This window comes from Balaenoptera musculus, chromosome 7 (assembly GCF_009873245.2).
Source record: "Balaenoptera musculus isolate JJ_BM4_2016_0621 chromosome 7, mBalMus1.pri.v3, whole genome shotgun sequence".
In the NCBI taxonomy this organism is placed as follows: domain Eukaryota; kingdom Metazoa; phylum Chordata; class Mammalia; order Artiodactyla; family Balaenopteridae; genus Balaenoptera; species Balaenoptera musculus.
Window position 1 is genome coordinate 99,071,141 of NC_045791.1, and position 26,832 is coordinate 99,097,972.

General features: G+C 45.6%; 1 protein-coding gene and 1 long non-coding RNA gene across 3 annotated transcripts in view; one reads left to right on the forward strand and one right to left on the reverse strand.

Moving 5' to 3' along the window:
- The window catches only part of SERPINE2 (serpin family E member 2), a 74,734-nt gene extending 52,066 nt beyond the window's left edge, over window positions 1-22,668 (reverse strand). The window contains exon 1 of the mRNA XM_036857977.1: window positions 22,459-22,668. The gene's annotated coding sequence lies outside the window, so the exon portion shown is untranslated. The remainder of the gene's footprint in view (window positions 1-22,458) is intronic.
- A 141-nt stretch (window positions 22,669-22,809) lies between these two features.
- On the forward strand, window positions 22,810-26,219 carry LOC118898063. 2 transcript variants are annotated; one of them, XR_005020611.1, is made up of 4 exons: window positions 22,810-22,935; window positions 23,287-23,451; window positions 23,994-24,161; window positions 25,405-26,219. It is a non-coding gene; the product is annotated as an uncharacterized LOC118898063 (long non-coding RNA). The 2 variants fall into 2 exon arrangements; XR_005020610.1 differs by lacking the exon at window positions 22,810-22,935 and having other exon boundaries at window positions 22,970-23,451.
- The last annotated feature ends 613 nt before the right edge of the window (window positions 26,220-26,832 follow it).

Consider the following 26,832-nt stretch of genomic DNA (forward strand, 5'->3'; position numbering starts at 1 on the left):
ATCACAGGAGCAAGAATGCATTTTAATACAGCGTTACCTCACCACCATTTACAACATCCTTTCAGCGGGAACACGTATTCCAAATCCCTAGTAATGTTTATGAACCACCATGGAGGGGCTGGTTGGTCCATCCTGAGAGTCTCAAGCTAGCTTCCTGCCTTGGTGAGCTGGGTGACAGCTGATGTGAAACAGGGGGCAAAAGCATGGTAGGGAAGAAACAGGTAGTCGGCGAAGAATCAGGGGAAGGATGGGGCTCCTCACACATGATCGGACCTTCCATCTGTGTCTGGTACATGAAAACAGGAGAGAGAGACAAGAGAACACCTTAGTGCTTTCGGTCCTTGCTGAGACACCCTCTCACGGCATCCTTAGGCCAGGCGGTCTCTTTCTTTCCATGGTGTAGCACAGCCCGGAATGAAATGGGAAGGATCGAGTCTCAGCACTGCCCTCACCCACTGTCCACTGCCCGCCCCTTGGACTAACATAAGCCTATTGAGCTCGGAGGAATGCAAAATGACTTCCTACTTTTACCTGCCACACTGCAATAATGTTTTCAATTATTGGTTAAACTGCAAATGCCCCATGAGTCATTGAAATAAATCTCACATGTATGAAATAGTCAGTTGTGTTTTCAGGGCAATTCCCAGCTGTAAAAATAGACTCACAACGAAGGTACTTTTTTCTGTAGCTAATTGAAAATACTGCACATATAATGCACGAGTTAAAGCACCCAGGAGGAATTTCAACATGCATCCCCTGTTTTACAATGTACAATCAAGCGTTGTCACAAAGTGTTCTGCACACTTAAGTCAATATTGCTTGCTGGGCCTCTACCATGCCTAAGTTTTCACACTAGGAATTGAGGTTTTTATTGCTCCAAGTAACTTTTAAAACAATGGATTTAAAAGGAATACAGACACTCCTAGACTTGACCGATTCAAACTTCTGTGGCCCAGAGAATATCTCCCAAAAGGCAGAGAGATGAGTTTGTAAACAAAATCCCAAAGGAATATTTAAGAAGATGACCACTCTATACTTACACGTTTTTGTTGTTGTTGTTTTTGGTTTTTCTTTTCCCAGCAAGCAACCGTCTAACCAGCAAAGTTCTGCAAAGCTTAGAAACCACCTGAAGTTATGGGAAGCACAATTCCAAACTTGGCTTTAGTTACTCAAATACCAAGGGTCTTCCTTTAGCCTGACTTGATTTTTCTCACTGAGGTCTCCACTGGTGCCTTCCAAAGGGATCTGGTAGGGAGAGGGGAGTTGCTCTAACCTGTGTCCACTTTGAAACGATGGTGCAATAGGATTGTCTAGCCCTAGGCCTGCCTGTGTAGCATAAATCCCTGCTCTGTGTCCCAGCTTCCTCATCTATCAAATCAGTGATTACGCCTCTCCCCCATTCTGTACCTCAGAAGGTACACACATGAAACACTGTCCTGAGAAGCGATATGACAACTCTCAGGTCCCACAGGACTCTTCCTCATAGGAATGGCCTTTATACAATGCTCAGGTAGAACAAGGATTTCAGGAATTAAAAATCAATGACTTACAACGTTAAGTTAGTTTTTAGTTTCAGGTGTACAGCACTGTAAATCAACTATACTCCAATAAAATTAAAAAAAAAAAAGAATCAATACCAGACATACCAAAAAAAAAAAAAAATCAATGACAATGAAAGTTCTCACCATTGCCTAACCTCTGCTATAAGGCACTGCACTGAGGAATCTTTCGGGATGGAGGAGGCTGAGCTTCTTTTTGTCATGAAGTCACAGTTTGCAGGGGGAGAACGCCTCCCCAGTTTCTCAGGGCCAGTTATGGAGACGATGTTCACCAACAGTGGAGCCGGCGAGTCGCTGCTCAGGAGACGGGAGGCTGTTTATAAAGCCCTTCCTGTGTGTACAGCCCTGTGAGCACATCGTCTTACTAAATCTCACATGAGCCCTTCGGGATACGGTTGAGGTAACAGAAATGCAGAGAGGTTGAGGCATCTGCCTCACGTCACACAGCAAGAAAGAGGCGAGGACCACGTGGATATGCCCACCTCGGCGCGACAGATGTTGCCAGAGGCTTCTTCCAGAGAGAGGGCAGAGATGCTCCCGTCACGCTGTCAACTGCCTCCCCCTCTGTCCTATCCCTCCGGGTCCTCTTTCACCCATCTCCCCACCCACCCCCCGTCAGCGCTCAGGATTGGCGTTGGTCCCATCCCCCAGCTTCGCCTCGCCCTCTGCTCCCGGTTGCAGAATGGTGCTCTGAGCACACCCGACAACCCTCTCCCAAGCTGCAAGAGGCGCCCCTTCTTCCATCATGAAAGTCTTTACTTTTTATGTTCTAATATGTGCTTGAATATATGGTATCTCCCAAAGACGACAGCCCTCTTCCCCAACAAGAAGATCCCGACACTTCCTCCCCAACCGACCCAAGTTTTGGTCCACAGGACTAAGTAAACTTTATGACTAATAAGTGAAAGCACGTATATTATGTGACTCTAGAAATAGAACCTTTCTTTCCATTTCCACCTTCTGTGAAGCAATTTAGTTCAGCATTTTCCCCAGACATCTTCTACATGCCTGTCATCGCTTTTTGTGTTGTCTAACGATTTCCCGGAGCACATTATCCACTTTTCTTCCAAGTTGCCTGTGATACCGCACTTTCCAAATCTATGTGTGACACTGCCATGGAAAAATCTATCCTAAGCCATAAGAAGCCCTTCACAGAGCATCAGGCCAGTGGCCCTCATAGGTAAAAAATATATCTGTGATCCCCACAGCATATTACTGTGTTCCATTTTAAAGTGACCCTTTGTGGTTTTGATAAAATTTCATCTGACAGAATAGCTACCTACTCAGCAAACCCATTTCCTCTTCTTCTGAAGATAGGACTGTAGCCTGTGCTACAGATGGGAGTGACTGTGTGACTGAAACGCAGTCAGCGAAATGGGAGTGGAAGTGATGTATGCTGCCCTCAGGCCTGGCCCATCAAGACCTGCCGTGTGCAATCTGCCAGGACCTTTCTGCTTCCACCAGCTTGTTGCTGACAAGCATCATGCCCTGGGAACCCACATGTTAAATGAAGTGGAGCCACATGATGGAAGGAAGCTGGGTCACTGAATCACCAGGTCCGCACCAGGAAAGTGACACACCCATTTGGGGCTTTATGCAAATGCAGAATAACCTTCCATCATGTTTGAACCACGGTACACGTTTGAGTTTATTTGTTACGGCAATTAGCATGACCTTAACTAATACAACATTCAACATTTGGTGACTGTGAAGTCATGACCTCTGCAGTAATGACTAAGCCTGTATTCGATTTCTCTGCCTTTTTTTTTTTTTACATCTTTATTGGAGTATAATTGCTTTAAAATGGTGTGTTAGTTTCTGCTTTATGACAAAGTGAATCAGCTATACATATACACACATCCCCATATCTCTTTCCTCTTGCGTCTCCCTCCCTCCCACCCTCCCTATCCCACCCCTCTAGGTGGTCACAAAGCACCGAGCTGATCTCCCTGTGCTATGTGGCTGCTTCCCACTAGCTATCTATTTTACGTTTGGTAGTGTATATATGTCCATGCCACTCTCTCACTTTGTCACATCTTACCCTTCCGCCTCCCCGTGTCCTCAAGTCCATTCTCTAGTAGGACTGTATCTTTATTCCCATCCTGCCCCTAGGTTCATCATGACCATTTTTTTTTTTTTAGATTCCATATATATTGTTAGCATACGGTGTTTGTTTTTCTCTTTCTGAACTTACTTCACTCTGTATGACAGACTCTAGGTCCATCCACCTCACGACAAATAACTCAATTTCATTTCTTTTTATGGCTGAGTAATATTCCATTGTATATATGTGCCACATCTTCTTTATCCATTCATCTGTTGATGGACACTTAGGTTGCTTCCATGCCCTGGCTATTGTAAATAGAGCTGCAATGAACATTGTGGTACATGACTCTTTTGGAATTATGGTTTTCTCAGGGTATATGCCCAGGAGTGGGATTGCTGGGTCATATGGTAGTTCTACTTTTAGTTTTTTAAGGAACTTCCATACTGTTCTCCATAGTGGCTGTATCAATTTACATTCCCACCAACAGTGCAAGAGCGTTCCCTTTTCTCCACACCCTCTCCAGCATTTATTGTTTGTAGATTTTTTGATGATGGCCATTCTGACTGGTGTGAAGTGATACCTCACTGTAGTTTTGATTTGCATTTCTCTAATGATTAATGATGTTGAGCATTCTTTCATGTGTTTGTTGGCAATCTGTGTATCTTCTTTGGAGAAATATCTATTTAGGTCTTCTGCCCATTTTTGGATTGGGTTGTTTATTTTTTTGATATTGAGCTGCATGAGCTGCTTGTAGATTTTAGAGAATAATCCTTTGTCAGTTGCTCGGTTTGCAAATATTTTCTCCAATTCTGAGGGTTGTCTTTTTGTCTTGTTTATGGTTTTCTTTGCTGTGCAAAAGCTTTTAAGTTCCATTAGGTCCCATTTGTTTATTTTTGTTTTTATTTCCATTTCTCTAGGAGGTGGGTCAAAAACGATCTTGCTGTGATTTATGTCATAGAGTGTTCTGCCTGTGTTTTCCTCTAAGAGTTTGATAGTGTCTGGCCTTATATTTAGGTCTTTAATCCATTTTGAGTTTATTTTTGTGTCTGGTGTTAGGGAGTGTTCTAATTTCATTTTTTTACATGTAGCTGTCCAGTTTTCCCAGCACCACCTATTGAAGAGACTGTCTTTTCTCCATTGTATATTCTTGCCTCCTTTATCAAAAATAAGGTGACCATATGTGTGTGGGTTTATCCCTGGGCTTTCTATCCTGCTCCATTGAGCCATATTTCTGTTTTTGTGCCAGTACCATACTGTCTTGATTACTGTAGCTCTGTAGTATAGTCCGAAGTCAGGGAGCCTGATTACTCCAGCTCTGTTTTTCTTACTCAAGATTGCTTTGGATATTTGGGGTCTTTTGTGTTTCCATACAAATTGTGAAATTTTTTGATCTAGTACTGTGAAAAATGCCAGTGGTAGTTCGATAGGGATTGCATTGAATCTGTAGATTGCTTTGGGTACTACAGTCATTTTCACAATGTTGATTCCTCCAATCCAGGAACACGGTATATCTCTCCATCTGTTTGTATCATCTTTAATTTCTTTCATCAGTGTCTTACAGTTTTCTGCATAGAGGTCTTTTGTCTCCTTAGGTAGGTTTATTCCTAGGTATTTTATTCTTTTTGTTGCAATGGTAAATGGGTGTGTTTCCTTAATTTCACTTTCAGATTTTTCATCATTAGTGTATAGGAATGCAAGAGGTTTCTGTGCATTAATTTTGTATCCTGCTACTTTACCAAATTCATTGATTAGCTCTAGTAGTTTTCTGGTAGCATCTTTAGGATTCTCTATGTATAGTATCATGTCATCTGCAAACAGTGACAGCTTTACTTCTTCTTTTCTGATTTGGATTCCTTTTATTTCTTTTTCTTTTTTGATTGCTGTGGTTAAAACTTCCAAAACTAGGTTGAACAATAGTGGCGAGAGCAGGCAACCTTGTGTTTTTCCTGATCTTAGTGGAAATGGTTTCAGTTTTTCACTATCGAGGACAATGTTGGTTGTGGATTTGTCATATATGGCCTTTATTATGTTGAGGTAAGTTCCCTCTATGCCTACTTCCTGGAGGGTTTTTATCATAAATGGGCGTTGAATTTTGTCGAAAGCTTTTTCTGCATCTATTGAGATGATCATATGGTTTTTATTCTTCCATTTGTTAATATGGTGTATTACATTGATTTGCGTATATTGAAGAATCCTTGCATTCCTGGGATAAACCCCACTTGATCATGGTGTATGATCCTTTTAATGTGCTGTTGGATTCTGTTTGCTAGTATTTTGTTGAGGATTTTTGCATCTATGTTCATCAGTGATATTGGCCTGTAGTTTTCTTTCTTTGTGACATCTTTGTCTGGTTTTGGTATCAGGGTGATGGTGGCCTCATAGAATGAGTTTGGGAGTGTTCTTCCCTCTGTTATATTTTGGAAGAGTTTGAGAAGGATAGGTGTTAGCTCTTCTCTAAATGTTTGATAGAATTCACCTGTGAAGCCATCTGGTCCTGGGCTTTTGTTTTTTGGAAGATTTTTAATCACAGTGTCAATTTCAGTGCTTGTGATTGGTCTGTTTATATTCTCTATTTCTTCCTGGTTCAGTCTCAGAGGGTTGTGCTTTTCTAAGAATTTGTCTATTTCTTCCAGGTTGTCCATTTTATTGGCATATAGTTGCTTCTAGTAATCTCTCATGATCCTTTGTATTTCTGCAGTGTCAGTTGTTACTTCTTTTTCATTTCTAATTCTACTGATTTGAGTCTTCTCCCTCTTTTTCTTGATGAGTCTGGCTAATGGTTTATCAATTTTGTTTATCTTCTCAAAGAACCAGCTTTTAGTTTTACTGTTTCCTTCATTCCTTTTTCATTTATTTCTGATCTGATCTTTATAATTTCTTTCCTTCTGCTAACTTTGGGGTTTTTTTGTTCTTTCTCTAATTGCTTTAGGTGTAAGGTTAGGTTGTTTATTTGAGATGTTTCTTGTTTCTTAAAGTAGGATTGTATTGCTATAAACTTCCCTCTTAGAACTGCTTTTGCTGCATCCGATAGGGTTTGGGTCATCATGTTTTCACTGTCATTTGTTTCTAGGTATTTTTTGATTTCCTCTTTGACTTCTTCAGTGATCGCTTGGTTATTAAGTAGTGTATTGTTTAGCCTCCATGTGTTTGTATTTTTTTACAGTTTTTTTTCCTGTAATTGATATCTAGTGTCATACCGTTGTGGTCAGAAAAGATACTTGATACGATTTCAATTTTCTTAAATTTACCAAGGCTTGATTTGTGACCCAAGATATGATCTATCCTGGAGAATGTTCCATGAGCACTTGAGAGGAATGTGTATTCTGTTGTTTTTGGATGGAATGTCCTATAAATATCAGTTAAGTCCATCTTGTTTAATGTATCGTTTAAAGCTTGTGTTTCCTTATTTATTTTCATTTTGGATGATCTGTCCATTGGTGAAAGTGGGGTGTTAGAGTCCCCTACTATGATTGTGTTACTGTCCATTTCCCCTTTTATGGCTGTTAGCATTTGCCGTATGTATTGAGGTGCTCCTATGTTGGGTGCATAAATATTTACAATTGTTATATCTTCTTCTTGGATTGATCCCTTCATCATTATATAGTGCCCGTCTTTGTCTCCTGTAATAGTCTTTGTTTTAAAGTCTATTTTGTCTGATATGAGAATTGCTACTCCAGCTTTCTTTTGATTTCCATTTGCATGGAATATCTTTTTCCATCCACTCATTTTCAGTCTGTATGTGTCCCTAGGTCTGAAGTGGGTCTCTTGTAGACGGCATATATACGGGTTTTGTTTTTGTATCCATTCAGCCAGTCTATGTCTTTTGGTTGGAGCGTTCAATCCATTTACATTTAAGGTAATTATCGATATGTATGTTCATATTACCATTTTCTTAACTGATTTGGGTTTGTTTCTGTAGGTCCTTTTCTTCTCTTGTGTTTCCCACTTAGAGAAGTTCCTTTATTATTTGTTGTAAAGCTGGTTTGGTGGTGCTGAATTCTCTTAGCTTTTGCTTGTCTGTAAAGGTTTTAATTTCTCCGTCAAATCTGAATGAGATCCTTGCTGGGTAGAGTAATCTTCATTGTAGATTTTTCCCTTTCATCACTTCAGATATGTCCTGCCACTCCCTTCTGGCTTGCAGAGTTTCTGCTGAAAGATCAGCTGTTAACCTTATGGGGATTCCCTTCTATGTTATTTGTTGCTTCTCCCTTGCTGCTTTTAATATTTTTTCTTTGTATTTAATTTTTGATAGTTTGATTAATATGTGTTTTGGTGTGTTTCTCCTTGGATTTGTCCTGTATGGGACTCTCTGCACTTCCTGGACTTGATTAACTATTTCCTTTCCCATATTAGGGAAGTTTTCAACTATAATCTCTTCTAATATTTTCTCAGACCCTTTCTTTTTCTCTTCTGCTTCTGGGACCCTTATAATTCTAAAGTTGGTGCATTTAATATTGTCCCAGAGGTCTCTGAGACTGTCCTCAATTCTTTTCATTCTTTTTTCTTTATTCTGCTCTGTGGTAGTTATTTCCACTATTTTATCTTCCAGGTCACTTATCCGTTCTTCTGCCTCAGTTATTCTTCTATTGATTCCTTCTAGAGAATTTTAAATTTCATTTATTGTGTTGTTCATCATTGTTTGTTTGCTCTTTAGTTCTTCTAGGTCCTTTTTAAACGTTTCTTGTATTTTCTCCATTCTATTTCCAAGATTTTGGATCATCTTTACTATCATTATTCTGAATTCTTTTTCAGGTAGACTGGCTATTTCCTCTTCATTTGTTTGGTCTGGTTGGTTTTTACGTTGCTCCTTCATCTGCTGTGTGTTTCTCTGTCTTCTCATTTTGCTTAACTTACTGTGTTTGGGGTCTGCTTTTTGCAAGCTGCAGGTTTGTAGTTCCCAATGTTTTTGGTGTCTGCTCCCAGTTGGTAAGGTTGGTTCAGTGGGTTGTGTAGGCTTCCTGGTGGACAGGACTAGTGCCTGTGTTCTGGTGGATGAGGCTGGATCTTGTCTTTCTGGTGGGCAGGTCTGCATCCAGTGGTGTGTTTTGGGGTGTCTGTGACCTTATTATGATTTTAGGCAGACTCTCTGCTAATGGGTGGGGTTGTGTTCCTGTCTTGGTAGTTGTTTGGCATAGGGTGTCCAGCACTATAGCTTGCTGGTCGTTGAGTGGAGCTGGGTCTTGGCGTTGAGATGGAGATCTCTGGGAGATTTACGCCATTTGATATTACGTGGAGCTGGGAGGTCTCTGGTGAACCAATGTACTGAACTCGGCTCTTCCACCTCAGAGGCAGAGGCCTGATGCCTGGCCGGAACACCAAGACTCTGTCATCCACATGGTTCAGAATAAAAGGGAGAAAAAAAGGAAAGAAAGGAAGAAAGAAAAAATAAAATAAAATAAAATAAAGTTATTAAAATAAAAAATAATTATTAAAAATTTAAAAATAAAAAAAAGGAAGACAGCAACCAAACCAAAAAACAAATCCACCAATGATAACAAGCGCTAAAAACTATACAAAAAAAAAAAAGAACACAAAAAAACAGACAGACAGAACCCTAAGACAAATGGTAAAAGGAAAGCTATACAGAGAAAATCACACAGAGAAGCATACACATACACACTCACAAAAGGAGAAAAAGGGAAAAATATATATATATCATTGCTCCCAAAGTCCACCTCCTCAATTTGGGATGATTCGTTGTCTATTCAGGTATTCCACAGATACAGGGTACATCAAGTTGATCGTGGAGATTTAATCCGCTGCTCCTGAGGCTGCTGGGAGAGATTTCCCTTTCTCTTCTTTGTTCGCACAGCTCCTGCGGTTCAGCTTTGGATTTGTCCCCCCCTCTGCATGTAGGTCGGCTGAGGGCGTCTGTTCTTCACTCACACAGGACGGGGTTAAAGGAGCAGCTGCTTTGGGGGCTCTGGCTCACTCAGGCCGGGGGGAGGGAGGGGTACAGAGGAGGCGGGGCGAGCCTGCGGCGGCAGAGGCCGGCGTGACGTTGCAGCAGCCTGAGCCGCGCCGTGCGTTCTCCCCGGTAAGTTGTCCCCGGATCACGGGACCCTGGCCGTGGCGGGCTGCACCGGCTCCCGGGAGGGGCGGTGTGGAGAGTGACCTGTGCTCGCACACAGGCTTCTTGGTGGCGGCAGCAGCAGCCTTAGCGTCTCAGGCCCGTCTCTGGGGTCCGCGCTGATAACCGCGGCTCGCGCCTGTCTCTGGAGCTCGTTTAGGCGGCGCTCTGAATCCCCTCTCCTCGCACACCAGGAAACAAAGGGGCAAGAAAAAGTCTCTTGCCTCTTCGGCAGCTCCAGACCTTTTCCCGGACTCCCTCCCGGCTAGCTGTGGCGCACTAACCCCTTCAGGCCGTGTTCACGCCGCCAACCCCAGTCCTCTCCCTGCGATCCGACTGAAGCCCGAGCCTCAGCTCCCAGCCCCGCCCGCCCCGGCGGGGGAGCAGACAAGCCTCTCGGGCTGGTGAGTGCTGCTCGGCGCCGAGCCTCCGTGCAGGAGTCTCTCTGCTTTGCCCTCCGCACCCCTGTGGCTGTGCTCTCCTCCGCGGCTCCGAAGCTTCCCCCCTCTGCCACCCACAGTCTCCGCCCGAGAAGGGCTTCCTAGTGCGTGGAAACCTTTCCTCCTTCACGGCTCCCTCCCACTGGCGCAGGTCCCATCCCTATTCTTTTGTCTCTGTTTCTTCTTTTTTCTTTTGCCCTACCCAGGTACGTGGGGCATTTCTTGCCTTTTGGGAGGTCTGAGGTCTTCTGCCAGCGTTCAGTGGGTGTTCTGTAGGAGTTGTTCCACATGTAGATGTATTTCTGATGTATTTGTGAGAAGGAAGGTGATCTCCACTTCGTATTCGTCCGCCATCTTCTCTGCCTTTTTTTTAAAATCCCTTTTTCATCATGCAATCGGTAAAAGCATTCATAGTAAGAATTGACACAGGGGATTTCAGGCTAATGCGCCTCCCCCACGTGTTCTCATGAGTCTCGTCCATCCAGTGCTTTTGGTGAACTCTGACCAAAAACATATCAGGATCTTTGTAAAATGGAAGATTTTGTAAAGACCCTAATATATAGCAAATCTCTCTTTCTCTGAGGGACAATTTCAGATAAATTTTTCACTTCATATTCATGTACACGGTTTTTAAACTAGGACACTCTCTTTTTCACAGACAAAATTCCACCATTTTAGTGCTTTTTAGTGACTCATCAAGGCATCTCTCAGGCACCAATTCAGTGTGCATGCCTGACTCAGAAGAGAGCGGGCCTTACTGAAGTTCTGGACCCTCCAGTGTCTTGTAGTCTTGAGTATTTAATGAAAGTAAAAGTTACATGCAAGTAATGTTTCACACTTTCCAAAGTTGTGCACTAAAACTGTCATATTTTTTATGAGATCTGATTTCTCCCCCATGGAGAAGTTATCCCCACATCTTTAGTCATAGAGAGCACATGAGAGACTAACCGGCCAACTCATTATTATTGATACAAACCAGTAAATAGCAATTCTACACAATTTAGATCAAAATGGTTTTCACGGAGAGTCACATGAAAGAAAAAGAAAGGACTGCATTACCCCCGAGGGCTGTCTGGACATTTGTGCTTATCAGCTACGAGCCAACGCTTCACATTGTGCACAGACTTACCTCTACACATACACACACACACACACACACACACACACACGCCTGCGCGCGAACACGAACACACATGATTAGTAGCGACTGACATTTAAGAAACTCCTATGTGTAAAGGGCTTTCGCATCAGCACGGCTGAGCCTCCTGGGCTGCTAGAAAGTGGGCATCAGAGCCCTCATTTCACGTGGGAGGAAATCGAGACCTGGACACCGTCCCTCACTTGCCTGCATTCCTGACCCTCACGGAGCCTCCGGGTCCCTCATCCATAGAACGACCTCGGGCCTCCAGCCTTTCAGAGCTGCCAAGTGGATTTAGGGAGGCAGTGCACAGCCGTGGCTTTGGGCTGGCACCAGTGGCTGCTCCGGTCTCCAGGACCACACGCTGCGCTCCTAGAGTCCCTTTACACCAACAACTCAGTGCACACTGACCAGTCCAGTGGGACGTCCTGAGCATCTCATCCATGGCACTCATTACACAGCAGTGGATAAGTGACCCAGAACAGTACTGAGGGGCAGGGTGATGGTCTGGTCCAGGGGAGGCATAGTTAATCACAATGGCACACAGTGATAATAAAAAGCAAACCAAGCCTGAGGTAACTTCCTATTACATTTAAATCCTCTACAGACAGTGCTTCGCCCGAATGCCCCTGCTGCCACCCCACCACGGCGTACCGCTGTTTTAGACTATCTTCAATTGCTAAAGTCTCACGGGTATGCCTTTTCTACCTACACAGAGAAGATCCTCAAAGGTCAACCTATGTTGTGGTTACTTCTGTGTCTCGCAGAGCACCTATTACAGAGTAAGTGCTCAAAAACTAGCTCTCAAACTGAATGCCACCCAAATACAACAGGGCTGCCACCTCGTGCTCCTTTGAAGTCCTGTGTGGGGCAGGTTCATCAAGAGTAAGCATTGGGAAACCCCTTTTCTCTCGGGGAATAATCCTCTTTGAGAACATGGGTGGGAACAACAAAGAGAAAGGGAGACATGAACCAGCCAGTGGCCCTAAGGAATGAGCGATAACAGTCCACAGGTCAGTGGGGTGCTCTGGGGGCCAACCAGGGGTGAGTGACAGGTCATGGCGGTCTGTTACCAAACTGTACCTAGACTTGCGTCTGGGGAGGTGACAAATGATAGGAGCAGAGAGGTGAATCCTCACTCGGCCACAGCCCTGACCTTGCCAAGTGACCTAAATCACAGCCCTGACCCAGTGACTGACATGTAAGAAACTCCTATGTGTAAAGGGCTTCCACATCAGCATGGCTGACCCTCTCGGGCTCCTGGCAAGCCAGGCATCAAAGCCCTCAAGTCACATGGGAGGAAATTGAGACCCGGACACAGTCCATCACTTGCCCATGTTCCTGACCCTCATGGAGCCTCCGAGTTCCTCATCTACAGAATGACCTCAGGCTTGTCGAGTGACCTAATTCATGATACTTCCTATTTCCATGTGTGTAAGACAGGAACAATACTATCTCTCTCTGCAAGGAAGCTGAATCCTCATCACCTCCATTCTCTAGCTTTGGAAATGGAGCACACTGGGGGCGGGTAGTATTTTGCAGACACAACACTACTAAGCGTAGAATAGTCATTTAAACCCAGTTCCATCTGACTCCCCAAGTCATTCTCCATCCGGCAATGGTCTGTGGTTCCCTGCTCTGTTGCCCCATCACCACTGTTTAGCCTCAGTCATTCCCTGAAAAAAATGTTTCAGAATCAAAAATCTCCTCTGCAAGACACCCAGCCCTGGAGAGAACGTCCCCATGGGCGGGAATCTCAGAAGCGTGCTCCACACACCTGAATCTCAGTTTTCTCACCTGTAAACCAGGACTAATTTCTACCTTACAAGGGCTGTTTAGATTCAACAAGATCATGTATAAAATGTGCCTCACAGCCCTTGACACCCTGATGATCCAATGATCTTGCACTTCATTCTCCCCTTTCAAGCGTCTTTTGGGCTCCTCTGTGTCAGGCACTGTGAAAGGAGCCCAGAGGAGTAAGAGAGACCACAAAGTCCTGGCGATTTCCTAGTGGGGGTGGATAAGACACACACATAACTAGAACACACGGTAGAGAGTAAGAGAAAAGCACATTTTTGCCATTGTATACATAAAAAATACATTGTTCTCAAAGAAAGTTTACACTAATAAGTGATATACACGCATGGAACAACTCTGTTTTCAGTAATTGCTGAATTAATTCACATTAGTATGATTAGCACTTTGATAGTCATGATTTACCACCTTGCTGCGCAAGAACAGGTTCACTATGAATACTTCGGCATCTCTGGCCAATCCTCCAAGTTGCTAGAAATGAACACAGGTTTGGCAAGAGATGATATGAGTCTATCAAGTAAATTAATTTCAAAGAGAAAATCCACACCTTTAGAAAGAAAACTCTGTTTATAATTAAGTCATCACATAGAATCTCCCTGGCATCTCCCATCTCATTGTCTGAGCAATAATTCACGTGTGGGCATACACTGAGTGCTGTATAAAGTCCCATATGGATATCTGCCAGTAAAATCCTAAAAAAATCATACTAATGGCAGCAGAAAATACATTTCCTATCTAACGATGTTGGCAGTGGTTAATCCAACATTCATAGAACTCTTTTGTATATTGAAGGAATAATTAAACGTGTTTTAAATACATTCAGCGTGTGTTTAAAATGGTTATTTCTAGGTATATGGACATCACTGGATACAGTAGAATGACTTTTTCACAATCGGAAAAATGAGAACAAAAAGAGAAGACTCTGGATGCTACATTTGCAAAAACCTAAATAGATGATTTTTCCTACTGCACAGTTTATTCATTCTTCATAACTAACATTAAAAAAAACAAAACAAAAAAACACAGCGCCCAGCCTGACAGGGCTAGCCTGCAATGTGCTTCTAGAAAGAACTTCTGGTAACACTGCTGCTTACATTTCCTCATAAGGTGGAGTAAAAGGGAGTTTATTTCATGCGCCAGCCATCCTTTGCTCCATGGCCAGTACTGGAGGAGCTGGAAGCCTGTGGAAAGGACAGATGACCAGCTGATCACTGGGAGTGCTGCCTACTGAGAGTTTTACAGAAAAGGGGTCTGGAAACTAAGTATGCAAACACAGAGAGCAAGTCACTCATTCATCAGGTCAAAGGCACAATGAAAACACCAGTCGCAGAGGAGTTAAATGTTTGCCTGGAACCCCACTGCCACCTCGTGCCCTGGAAGTCAGCTCCATTCTAGACCATGTGCTCAGCACCTAAAGCATACTCTCCACTGCACCCTCACAACACTTAAGATGTGGTTACCTTCGTGCCCAACTCACAGATGATGAAACTGAGGCTTGGAGAAGTCTAGTCAATTGGCTATGGTCTCCTGGTCTCCAACTAGTAACCGATATATTCTAGATTCAGGCCAAAGCCCGTTGGTCTCTACATCCTCCATACTCTTAACTACTACACTATACTAAGCAAGAGGGGGAGGAGGAGGGGGAGGGGGTGGAAGAAGAGGAGGAGGAGAGCACATACCATTTGATGTGACAAACTTTGAAATAAAGTTAAATGTAAAAAAAACTATAAAAAGAAAAGTTAAACCTCCATGTTTTAAGCTAAGTCTCCACACATTCGTGGCGTTCAATTAGACATCTTTTAAAAATCATGTCACACTTGTTCTTCAGTTGAGTTTTATCCAGCTCAGCCTAAGTTATTCCCCTGGACTCTGGGTATATGTACTCTACCTTTTCAATCCAAAGGTCAGTACTAATTTTAGCATCTGAGTCCCAGGAAAAAAACAAGTATCTAAGGAAAAACTGGGCCCAGGGGCCAAAAGGCATAAAAACATTAGTTCAAACATAACACAAAAATATTAGTCTCTTTCCATCTCTGTTTTGGTTGTCTTACTGAAGCAAATCATATAGCAAAGTGAGAAGCTGGTCTCTTGAAAGGAGGCCCGTTGTTTGACAGGAATTTCCTTTTGAGAGGTTATAAATATTGACGAGTCATAAATCTTTGACAGCTCATGGTACCAGCTCACAACTCACACATTTACAGTCCTGGGTTCAGGCTCTGGCAATGACACAAAGAGGTTGTATGAATTACCATGGACACCTGGGCAGCTCCACATTCTTCTCCACAACTGTCCGACTGGGAATATTAGTATCTGTCCAACAAGCAAACATGAGGCTGGAGGAGATAACACAGTGCCTCTGTCAACTGCAAACAAATACTAATGACAGTTGAGGTAACTTGCCTGTCCAACACACCTTCTCAATACTCCCTCCTCCCCTGACTGCAGGCTTGAACACGTGACTCAGAATCTGGCCAGTCATAGCATCCCACTGCCCTGACCACAGCCATTGGTCCAGGGAAAGACACATGGCCCAACCTGAGCCAATCAGAGTGCCTCCATAGGATTTTTCCCACTGGAACTGACAGGAAGCTCATCTTTCCTCTTTGATCCTAAGGCTGTAGGGAGATAAGCCTGAAGGTGCCTGCAGTCATGTCGTAGTCCAGAGACAAGAGACATGGAGGGAGAGAAAAGAGGCCCAAGGCCCTGAGTCTCTAGTTCCAGTCACCTCCAAGGCCAAAGCACCTCCGCCATGGCTCGGGCTCGGCGACATAAGCCAGTAGTTCCCCCCATGCTCTCCGTGTTTCTGAGTCAGTTATTTTGATTGGGGTTTCTGCCCTTATAACCAAAAGATAAGACATTAGTTAAAGCTCATATAATCCAATCAGTGACCAAATCCTCAATAAAAATAATTTCTTCCTAAGTGGATTCCTCAGTTAAAAAAAGAAAAAACTCTTTAGTAGAGGATGCAAACACTGCCATTATCCATAGAGCATGGATTTCTCAAAAGAAAGGAAGAAAAATCTATTTTCATTTGCAGTCACCATATACATTTTCCAGTGGGCTTCGTATTTGGGGTTAAACTCTCCCGCATACCCACACCCACTTTCAAGATTTGATCCATAAAAACTTAGGCCAAAAACAAGTAGTTAAGTTTTCTATAGCTGTATTAGTTGGCACTAAATGGAGCGGGGAAGGGAAGGGGGAGAAAGTACTGATGCTGTTTTTAGCATGTTCTTAGAAATTCCCCAGGTTACCGGACTTCTCACTGCTGCAAGGTGGGGGAAGGCATCACAAAAACAAAACAAAGTACATTCACCAGGATTTGCAGTCACTATAAGAAATCCTTTCTGCCTTTTCATAGGAGGTTTTTTTGTTTTATATTAAGACCCCTCCACATTATCTTTCTCCCAGGAATTAACTGATAAAAATAGAAAGGCACAGTGGATTCCAGTTCTCCAAATTATCTTCTGAGACAAAGGGCAAAGTCTGAGGTCAGACTGAAGCAGGAGCATGGGGTATTCCTCATCTGATCTTGAATTAGGGTGTCCACCCCAACCTTTGAAGGAATTCAAGGATGAAGTGGAGATGAAATGTTTGTCCAGATGCATGAATGGAATTACAAATAGAGGATTGCTTAGGCTCCGTGGCCATCCCCATGCACAAAAAGAGTCACAGAAGGAACGCCAACTTCTCTGGGCTGGGCTTACATCCAGACCTAGAAATCTAACAGCAGAATAAGGGGAGAATCATTTACTGTGTAAATTGACTTGGCCCATTGGGTGAAAGGTAGCATTTCTCAAAAGAGAAATAAAATTGTCCTAGTCTTTCAGTGTTCTTAGACAAACTGTGAACTTATAGATAAGAAATAACCTAAAGATGTAGTTTATTGCATTTCACTCCATTTCATATCTAAGGGTATTTTTTTAAAACCCAATATTGATTTTTAGATCAGGCGTGCAATCTACTCACGAGGAAAGATGGTTTTGGAAAGAGAAGACGGGCACATTTATGGTTGGAGACAGTGGTTTACAAAGAAGATCCAAGTATACGGGACCCAATTTATTTAACATTTTTATAAATGCCTCCAAGTGGGAATACAAACTAAATAAATCTTCATGTTGGGCCTCAATGCTATTTCTAAGTCCTGAAGAACCAAACTGAATATATACTTCTTAGGTTTAAAAGAAAGAGAAAATGAAAGAGAAGAATTTCATGTAGATAAACATAAAACAATGCATTTAAGAAAAAATTTCATCTAGGCCTGATATTTATGAGAAAGCTGGATCAGAAAGGAAAATAAGCCAAGAAGTTAAATTGTTTTTTAAAATAAGACAGCTTTGAGATCACTATTTCAACACACCCATTGTATAGGCAAGGAAATTAAGTTCTAGATAGTCAACTATATAAATCATTTGTGGCACAGCCCAGACCCTCTCCCAACCCAGGGCTCTTTCCACCAAACCCGGCTTAAGACATTAGACAAAAAACTGCCCTGGCAAAAATTTAAAAACAAAACGAAAAACAAGGGTCAGCAAGAGGGCATGTATCACCCTCACTGAGAAGGTTAATGGAAATAAATCAGAAGGTATTCTCCTACCTTGTACAAACCGTGAAATACGAAGTACAGCCAGTGGACTTCAAGGAAGACAGAATGAAGCCAAAGAGGGTTCGGATGAGGGTAACTGAAGTGAATGCAGACACAGAAGCACTTCTGTATTAGACTTCTGCTTTTTTCTAAGTAATGTTCTGTCTTAGAAGCCATGGTTGATCAAAGATTTTTTTTTTTAAATGTGAAGATATATATTAACTGCAGAAGTACCCGGCACCCAGGGTAGAGGTCTGCGGGGAGAGCTCCTCTTTAAGCCCCAAAGACAAGCTCTCTTTCATAAAGTGTGCAGCAAACTTATGAAAAATATGAATATGGTTTAGTTCAACATCCATTAAATGCCTTTGGGTCACACACCACTGCTGGTACGAATGAAACCAGAACACAGGCACGACTTCACGGCACTAAGAATCCGGTGGGTAGGGTATGTTGCTATGACGCAGTAACCGCCATCAGACAGGCATCCACTTGGTAGGATGTACATGTGTGTGCACACACCACATGTGTGCCACAGAGGACTGAGAGATACTGATCTTCAGGAAAGACTTTTTGGAACAGGTGATACTAGACATGAGTCTTGAAAAAGGGGAAGTTGGCCAGACAATGAATGCAGAAGATGGAGAAAGAGAATTCCAGGCAGAGGTCCAATAGGAGCCAAGGCGGGGAGGAAGGGCACCGCCATGGTGTGAGAAGTCTGCAGGGAGTTCAGTTTTGCAAGAGAATAAAGTTTGCGGAAGGGTACAAGACAGGGAGGTGGGAAAGGGTTGAAGAAAGCTTGGACTCTGTCATTACAAATGGCCAGCAGTCTGGGGAGTTGCTAGGGAGGAGAGCAGGACACTGTGGAAAGTTCCCTGGCTGAGTGCTGAGGACTTCTGGGACAGGACTGCCCAAAGGCAGCTGAGTGACCTTGGGAACATACTGTATGACTCTGGGCACCATGTGAAATGGGCTCCGCCACGTTCCAAGGGCTGAGGTCTTCTGGGGCAGCCCGTGCCTTGGGATGTGGAGTCACCCCTGCCCCGTCTCCTTCCAGAGTGGTTATGAGGCAGTGGGAAGGGGGTGAGGTCTGTGGAAACGGTTTATAAACAGCAGAGACTGCACCTCAGTAAAGGTGAGATAACACTGGAATTACATATTCGCGACCCTCCTTATAGAGGTTCAAAAGCATTTTGAGAAATGCAGGTACATCACCTTAAAAAGTCAATAGAAAGCCCACCTTTCTATCTGAGATACCTAGCTTGTGATGCAACACAGCTACTCCTTCAGAGTCGGGGCCTGTCCCCAAGGCAAGAGGGAGGCGCTGAGTTTTTATCGGGAGGGACACAAGCAGATTCGGATTTGAGGGCCCTGAGGTAAGTAGCCCCAGCAGCCATGCGGATGACGGTTTGAAAGGGGTGCAAAGCTAGCGCAACAGACCAGGCAGGAAACGGTGCAGTCGGCCACTCGGCATCCCCGGGCTGCTGCTGGGCCCCCAGCCTATGGTCAGAAGCCCGCGGGAGCTAGGAAGCTGCTGTAAAGGGGCACCACGGGTGCAAGGGGACGCGGAAAGCAAGCAGACTCCAGCATAGCCAGGCACGGGGAGCTCCGTGCCAGCCAAGGGCTGCCACGTGGGAATGTAGGCCTCCTGTTCCAGGCCTCCTGATTTTTAAGAGGAGCTATAAATCCAAGTGATATCTTAACATTTCCAAATATTCACACGATTTTTGTATACTTGTGTTCAAGCCAACAACACATCTGCCAGCTGGAATTGGCACGCTGGCCACCATTTTGCCACTTCTGGGCTCTAAAGCAGGGCAGGGCCATGGTGACTAGAGCAGAGGTTTATGGGATTTCACAGCACGAGAAGCAGCAGGACTCGGTGAGTGTCCGGATGCGGGTGGCGGGCGGTTGCTGGAGGAGCCCAGCGTCACTGGGAGGTTCCTGCTTTAGCACCTTGGTAAACAGCCGAGTCACCAGCAAAAAAAAAAAAAAAAAAAAGAGGACAAATTTTGGTCAAGGTTGAAGCAGGTACGGAGTGGGTGATGAGAACTAAAATCAGTTTTCGACTTACTGTGGGTTTTTCTGCCTAAAGGGCATAGACTGCAGGTAACTAGCTGGAGATACCAATCTGGGACTCACTTTGTACTGGTGAAAGTGGAAGCCGTGGGAATGTGGTATCCCAAACATTCCGCTTGAAGCTGAAGAGGGGTAAGAACAGAGCCCTGGGTCACCCCAGGAGGTAGTGGAGGTGCCAGGGTGGCAGAAGGCAAACCAGGAGGAGGTGGCAACTAGGGAAGGAGAAAAGCATCCATCAGAAAAAGAGGAAAGATCCGTATCCGATGCTGCAGAGAGGTCTAGAACACATGCTCAGGACCACTCATTCAGGAGTTGTGGGGTCTTCTCCTACTTTGGGGACTCTCTGGCCAGCTTGCAGAGAGTTCAGAAGAAAGGGAAGCCTGGGGAAGTGTTAACTCATTTAAGAAGCCTGGGAGACAGGTGGTGGCCGTAGGTGAGTTGGGCATGCATGGACAAGGGAGGTTATGGAGTTTTAAAAACACTGTTAAAGAAGAAAAGAGTTCATTGGGAGACATGAGGCACTGCCACAGGAAAGTCTTCTCTCTAACCTTCTCTAAGTCCCCGCCCCAACTTGATTTCTCTTCTATTATTCTGCCTTATTCCTATTTTATCAGAGCATAGTTAGGTTTCTTTGTGTCTGCTTGCTGCCACAGGAAAGACTGTTCCAAGAGAACAGCGACCTGCTATATTTACCATACACCAGGGCCTAGCAAAGTGCCTGGACACAACAGATGCTTAAGAAGATTTCTTGGATGTGGGTAAATTTGGAAAAGTCTGTAGGAAGGAAATGGGGTAGGACGTGGGGAGACTTCAATCAGGTGATCCCTACTTTCTCAGTAGAGTGGGCCATGAAAGTCACCTGCCAACCGGAAGGAGGGAAGGGAACAGATCTCTTGTGCTCAAGAAGAGTTGCCATGGGAGTACCAGTTTGCAACCTGGAAGGAAGGCGCCTGTGGTGCAGAGATACTGAGATGCTGATTTCAGAAGTTGAGCATCTCTGGGTGAGGGCAAGACTTGAATGTAGAGGACCCAGTAGCTGGAGTGGGTGGAGGTCCCTGGAGTCGAGATGGTCAAGGAAGCAGGAATCGGAAGCATCCCCTACATGGACTGTGGGACTAGGGGAGGAGAGAAAGCCCACAGGCCAAAGTCTCCCATGCCGCGAGAGAGTGACTGGCTGGCAAAGAACGGCCACAGAGAAGTGTAGCCGGGACCTGGCTAGGTGACCACCTCATTTCCCACTCTGCCACCTCAAACAATCTCTGACTAGTATTTAATCACTCATGTCTGGAACTGAAAATGACTGTCCTTTGGAGATTGAATCATTTCTGTCCTTTTCAAATTACACTAATATGTGAAGTTCACGGGAGGCAGAAATTTTCTGCATAGATTCGTTTTTGTAAAGAATAAGAGATAGGTGACATCTTGATGACCTTCAGTAATTGCCCTGCACTGTACAATATTTTTGAACATGATTTTAAGAAAGCCTCAAAACTTGGGGTTGAGAGAAGCCTTCGATGATTTAGGCTAACACCTTCATTTGCATAGCTGAAGAAAATTTTTGCTGAAATACTGCAAACAGCACATAATTACTGATTTAGATATGCAGTCAGCATTGAAAGTATCTTCAATTTTTGAGGTGTGCTTTAGATATACAAATTAGCAATGCTTACATTTTTTCCCCAGTTATCTGTGTTCAACTTTCCGATATAAAATCTCCGAAGCATAAAATTATCACGTAAATTGTTTCTGAACAGTTCAGAGGAGCAAACTGCTTCCTGGCTTGAAAGAGGAAGTCAAACCTTCAAACAGCTTTTTATGTTGATGCTAAATATAAATAATATAAATATAAAAACGTTCCCTGCGAAGTAGTCAAAGCAAGACACAGCAGCATTCGAGATTTCTCAAGAGAGACACACACGAAGACTATTTTTTGCTCATTAAAACACTAAAACCTTCAATAGCATCTTCCATAATACCTGAAGGTGGAGTGCTGTCTTATGTAATAGAAGCCTTCCCTCCGCACTCAGTTTGCAGGCAAATTAAACACCTAATTCCGCCCAGAATTTCTGAGTACTTTCACCTTACCTGTAGGCACTGATCAGCATTGCAATTCCCATTTCTACAGACGATGAAAATGGCAAAGATCAGCTCCATGGGGTTACATCGGTTGCCAGAAGCCAAGTTAAAGGCTCTCCCCCAAACCACCGGTTACCCCCAGCCCGCTCAGGCAGCGGTAACAACAAGTAGGAGTCCGTTTGTCTTTCGCGAACAGGCGGCGCACACGCAAAGTACGGGGAAGGGGACGCCCGCGAGTACCTGGGTACCCCAGGTTCAGGGTCACGGGCGCCCGCTACGATGGACCGGCAGCAGCAGACACGCTGGCCCCAGGACTCCCGGCCGCGGGGACACCTGGCCCGCCGGCGCGGCCTCTCCGCGCCCCGCCCGGGTCGTATTCGGGCTCCCCGAGGGCCGGGCACGGGTGCCGGGCGCGCACGCAGCTTTGACCGAGGCAGCCCGGCCGGGGGAGGCTGAGAAAGTTCCTCCTCCTCGACACCGGCGCCCCCGGCCCCGCTGGCCCCGCAGCCTCCCGGCCCGGCGCAAGGTCGCCGCGCGGAGCCGGCGGCGCGCCGAGCCCCGCGACCGTCCCCGGCGCGGCGGGCAGCGCCTGCCGCGCCCCTCCCGCCCCGGGCGCCCGCGATCGGCCGTGGGGCGCGCAGCCCGTACTCACCGCCCCTCGCTCGGGATCCCCAGGTGGCGGCCGCGGAGCGCGGCGCGGCCCGAGCCGGAGCCGGGTGTCGGCGGGGCGGGGGAGTCGGAGGAGGAAGAGCGGCGGCGGCGGCGGCGGCGAGGAGGGGCAGCGGAGGAAAGAGGCGGACACGCCTGCTCACGCCGCGCAGCCCGAGCAGCCCGGCAGCCCCACAGCGCTAGCGGGCCGGCCCCGGCGGCGGGGGCTTTATCGCGGCGCGCGCCGCCCCCGCCCCTTCCTGCCGCCCCCGCCCCCGGCCCGCCCCGCCCCGCCTTCCCGCCGCCGCCTTTGTGTGCCAGCGGCAGCCGCGTCTCCGCGCCCGCACTCCGGGGCGCCCCCGCTCCCGCCGGCGTCCCGCCGAGGCCGCCCCCCGCGGGTCCCCGTCCCGGGGCTGCGCCCAGAAAGAGCCGGGAGACGCGCCGACCCCGAGTTGCGGCACCAGCCCGGCCCGAGCTGCACGTGGGTCGCCGGGCTCGGAGGCGAGGAGGGGGGGGTGTGGGAGGGGGGAGGGACCCAAGGGCTCGCGGCGCGTCCCTGGGACGCGTCGTTTGGGCTGCCCCCCTCCCAGGGAGAAACAGGGGGACGCCCCGGGACAGTGCCTACCGGTCCGGGTGATGGGGATAACGGTGCCAGGTCGTGGCCGGGGAGGGACAGGTCACCCCTCGAAGCGCTTCGCCGGGTGCCCCAGAGCCGACTTCTCCCGGCCTCGCGAACAGAGGAGACGCAGCTGGTCGCCTTAGGCAAAAGGCAGACCAGGGGATCCAGAAAACTGGATTCCTGGTTGCGGTGACAGCGTGAGGTACCCCGCAGAGACCTGGGAATCCGGCCCTTCCAAACCGGTTACTACAGCCGATGGGACCTCGTGCGCCGCAGAGAAGCACAGACCCCAGAGGCCGGCGGCAAATTACCGTCCTGCTCCCAGCTGTATGACCCAGATCTCCCGTATGCGGCCCGCCTTTGCATCAGCTTAGTTTTGTAGGTACCCAACTTTGATGGCATAATTTATGTTGCCCTTAGACAGTGCAGAACCCTCACCAACAGGCCCACGGCCCCGACTGTGAGAAAGAAATATGGTAAATCTCCTAAAACACAGCCTTGAATTAAGCTTGCATCTACTCATGAGAGCAACTTGGAATCTTGGAAGGGTATTCACAGCCTCTCATATAGGGAAACATGCTATGGGAGTTTTGGCCCTAAAATTAAAAGGAAACACAGCCCATAGAAAGAAAACCCATTTCATTGCTTTACACTCATGCCCAGTGATTCATATTCAGTTACAGGCAGGATAAAAATCCTTTTTCCTTGTTGTTCCCTCTGCGTGAAATGCTTTGTTTCTCCCCACCATCTTCCTGATGACTGCTTCCTTTTACTTCAGGTCAACAACTCAGATGTCACCTCTAGAAACCCTTTCCTGGTCGCTTGAGCTAAAGTCACTTCCGCCTTTCTCCAACCCATGACATTCTTCATAGTCCTCAGCATGATTTGATTTTTTTTTTTTTTTCTTGTTTCTTGACTAGTTTTTCCACACTTCCTCATTAGAATGTATGCTCCCAGAAAGGAAGGAAGAGAAACCAGTTGAATGCGGTTTCTAACTCACCTGGTTCCTAGTGCCTGGAGCCAATACTCCACCTATAGTCTTTGCTCAAGAAATATTTGTGGACAAGTGCCAAGTGACTGTTAACATGGTAAGTACTGCTCCAGGGAGAGTGTTATCATTTGTTCTCATCTGGGAAGGCAAGCTGGAGCTGGGAAGAATGAGGTGGGGATGGGAGAAGCTACAGGAGAAAGCCCAGAGGTGGGATTGAGCTTGGTGTGTTTGAGAAGCTAGGATCAGCGTCTTCCAGATGGAAGGGAGTCATTCAGGGGACTAGTGGAGAAACAAACTATTATAGAACCAAGAAGTGGGTGAAGCCAGGTTATGAAAGCCTGCCCGATTCCCTGCATCCACTTCTATCTTTATCACTTTTTAAAATTGAACATTTTTATTGAGATAATTGTAGGTTCACATGCAGGTGTAGGAAATAACACAGAGAGGTCCCTTGTATGCTTTGTCCAGTGTGCCCCAAGGGTAGCATTTTGCAAGACTACTGTGTAGTATCACAATCAGTATATCAACATGTATACATTGATTCATGTCTCAAACACTTTGGGTAATTATTTGCCATTTTGAATTTTTAGTAAAGTTACTCTAAAATTTTGAAAGAAATGAACAAATATTATTATTATTTTTATAAATTTATTTTATTTATTTATTTTTGGCTGCATTGGGTCTTTGTTGCTGCGCTCAGGCTTTCTCTAGCTGTGGAGAGCGGGGGCTACTCTTCGTTGCCTTGCACGGCCTTCTCGTCGCAGTGGCTTCTCTTGTTGTGGAGCATGGGCTGTAGGGCGCATGGGCTTCAGTAGTTGCAGCACGTGGGCTCAGTAGTTGTGGCTCGCGGGCTCTAGTGCGCAGGCTCAGTAGTTGTGGTGCACGGGCTTAGTTGCTCCGCGACACGTGGGATCTTCCCGGACCAGGGCTCGAACCCGTGTTCCCTGCATGGGCAGGCGGATTCTTAACCACTGAGCCACCAGGGAAGCCCAGAAATGAACAAATATTATGTTAAAGGGTTTAAGTCTCTTGTTTTAATGGAACCAACTTTTTTTTAAAGGGGAAGAATGTTTTATTTTCCCAGTTAGAGCATAATGAGGGTCCAGGTTCTTCATCTGTAAAAGACAGTCAGAAATCTTTGGGACTTACCTCTGACTGTTCACTTCCCTGCCCTACCCAGTACTGTTGAAGGAACATTTTGAGCAATACTCTACATGACTTGTCAATTCTGAAATCAGACAGGATGCAGTGTTAACTAATATGCTAAACTATGCCTAACCACTAATGGGCCTTTCTCTCTCCTTGGACATTGCATGGGACTGCCACTGAGTGTCTCCCAGAGGGAAGTGATTCAAGACAAAGACCCATTCTGCCAGTGGGCTATGCTGGGAATACCAACTATGCTTGTTACAGAATGTGCACGGCGACTGCTGACCGGCCTTCCCGATGCCAGCAAGAGGGTACAGAAGCAATCTCCCAAGCTTTCCACGACGTTCAAGTGACCAGGCACTTTGACCCCCATCATTAGGGGCTGCCCCAAAGAAGCTGTGTTCCTACCTCACTTGGTGCCCCTAAGCGGCAGTTCAAACACCAGAGGGTGTTTGACCCTTGTTGAAATGGATTTGTCATAGGTGTGCGCTTTCAATTGGCGTTTCCCTCCTGTCTTGTTTGAGAAATCCAAATCGTTTAACGCTCCTACCTGCTTCCTTTTTTTACAACTTCACATTCACAGCAGAATTTCATTTTGTCCTTCAATTGTGTGGCTTGCCTTAATCCTCTGATAGAGCTTCAAATTGTTTATTCCTTAATTTTTTTTTTTAAGTGACCTGGAGTTTAGCCAGCTCCAGCCGGTCTCTGAGTTTGGCTTTGTGTCCATAAGCCGCAGTTGGGAGAAACGCAAGAAATGCCCAAACAGAATAAAACAAATGATCTATTTAGTCTCATTTCCTCTCTTGGAAGAGGTCCAGCTTCGAGTGCTTTGGAAGAAGATGAAAATCCCCCCACCCCACCCCCACTACTCCCTCATACACCCAAACAGTATGACCTTGTATTTAAGTAAAAGCTATCCTTAGCTCCCAATGGGTGATGGTGTTTTGTCTGGAAGAGGTACTGATATTTCTATAATAAGATAATGATAGTTGCTCCTCTCCTATCTAACCCCTATTTAAAATACATTTCACCACAAGACGACTTGTTACACAACTTTATAGATGCAAATGCTGTTTCGTAAGGTTGTTTCAACCAGGGGAAAGGAGACTGGTTATAACAGTTCACTTAGACAATTAGTTTCTGGGACTGTTGCATTGGTATGATTTTTTTTTTTTAAGCTTATAATAGGTATTTTTTGTCTTTTCACTTCCCTTTCAAGTTGGCTTTCAAATAAATCCAGTTTCCTCTTTCTGTAACTTCTGAAACAGATTCAACCAGAGCATCAGTTCACACTTTCCCACTATCGTAGCTACTTTTTACCAAGGGCTTCCGAGAAAAGACGTCAGTAAGTGCTGGGCTGAGGATTATTTTCCGCTTATATTTGACCAAAGAAGATGCAGAGCCCTAGGTGCTGAGGATCACTGTGATGCTGACCCCTTCAAACAACAACCTAGCTCTTCTTCCTTTTACCACCAAACATGGATGCCGCCTCCCTTTCTTTTATCCTCTCTCTGCCCTCGCTTCTTACCTGCATCACTGTGTCCCCTCCCTCTCTCTCTTCCTCCACCCCCCCACCCTCTCTCTCTCTCAAAAGTTACCAATCACGTCCAACGCCAACC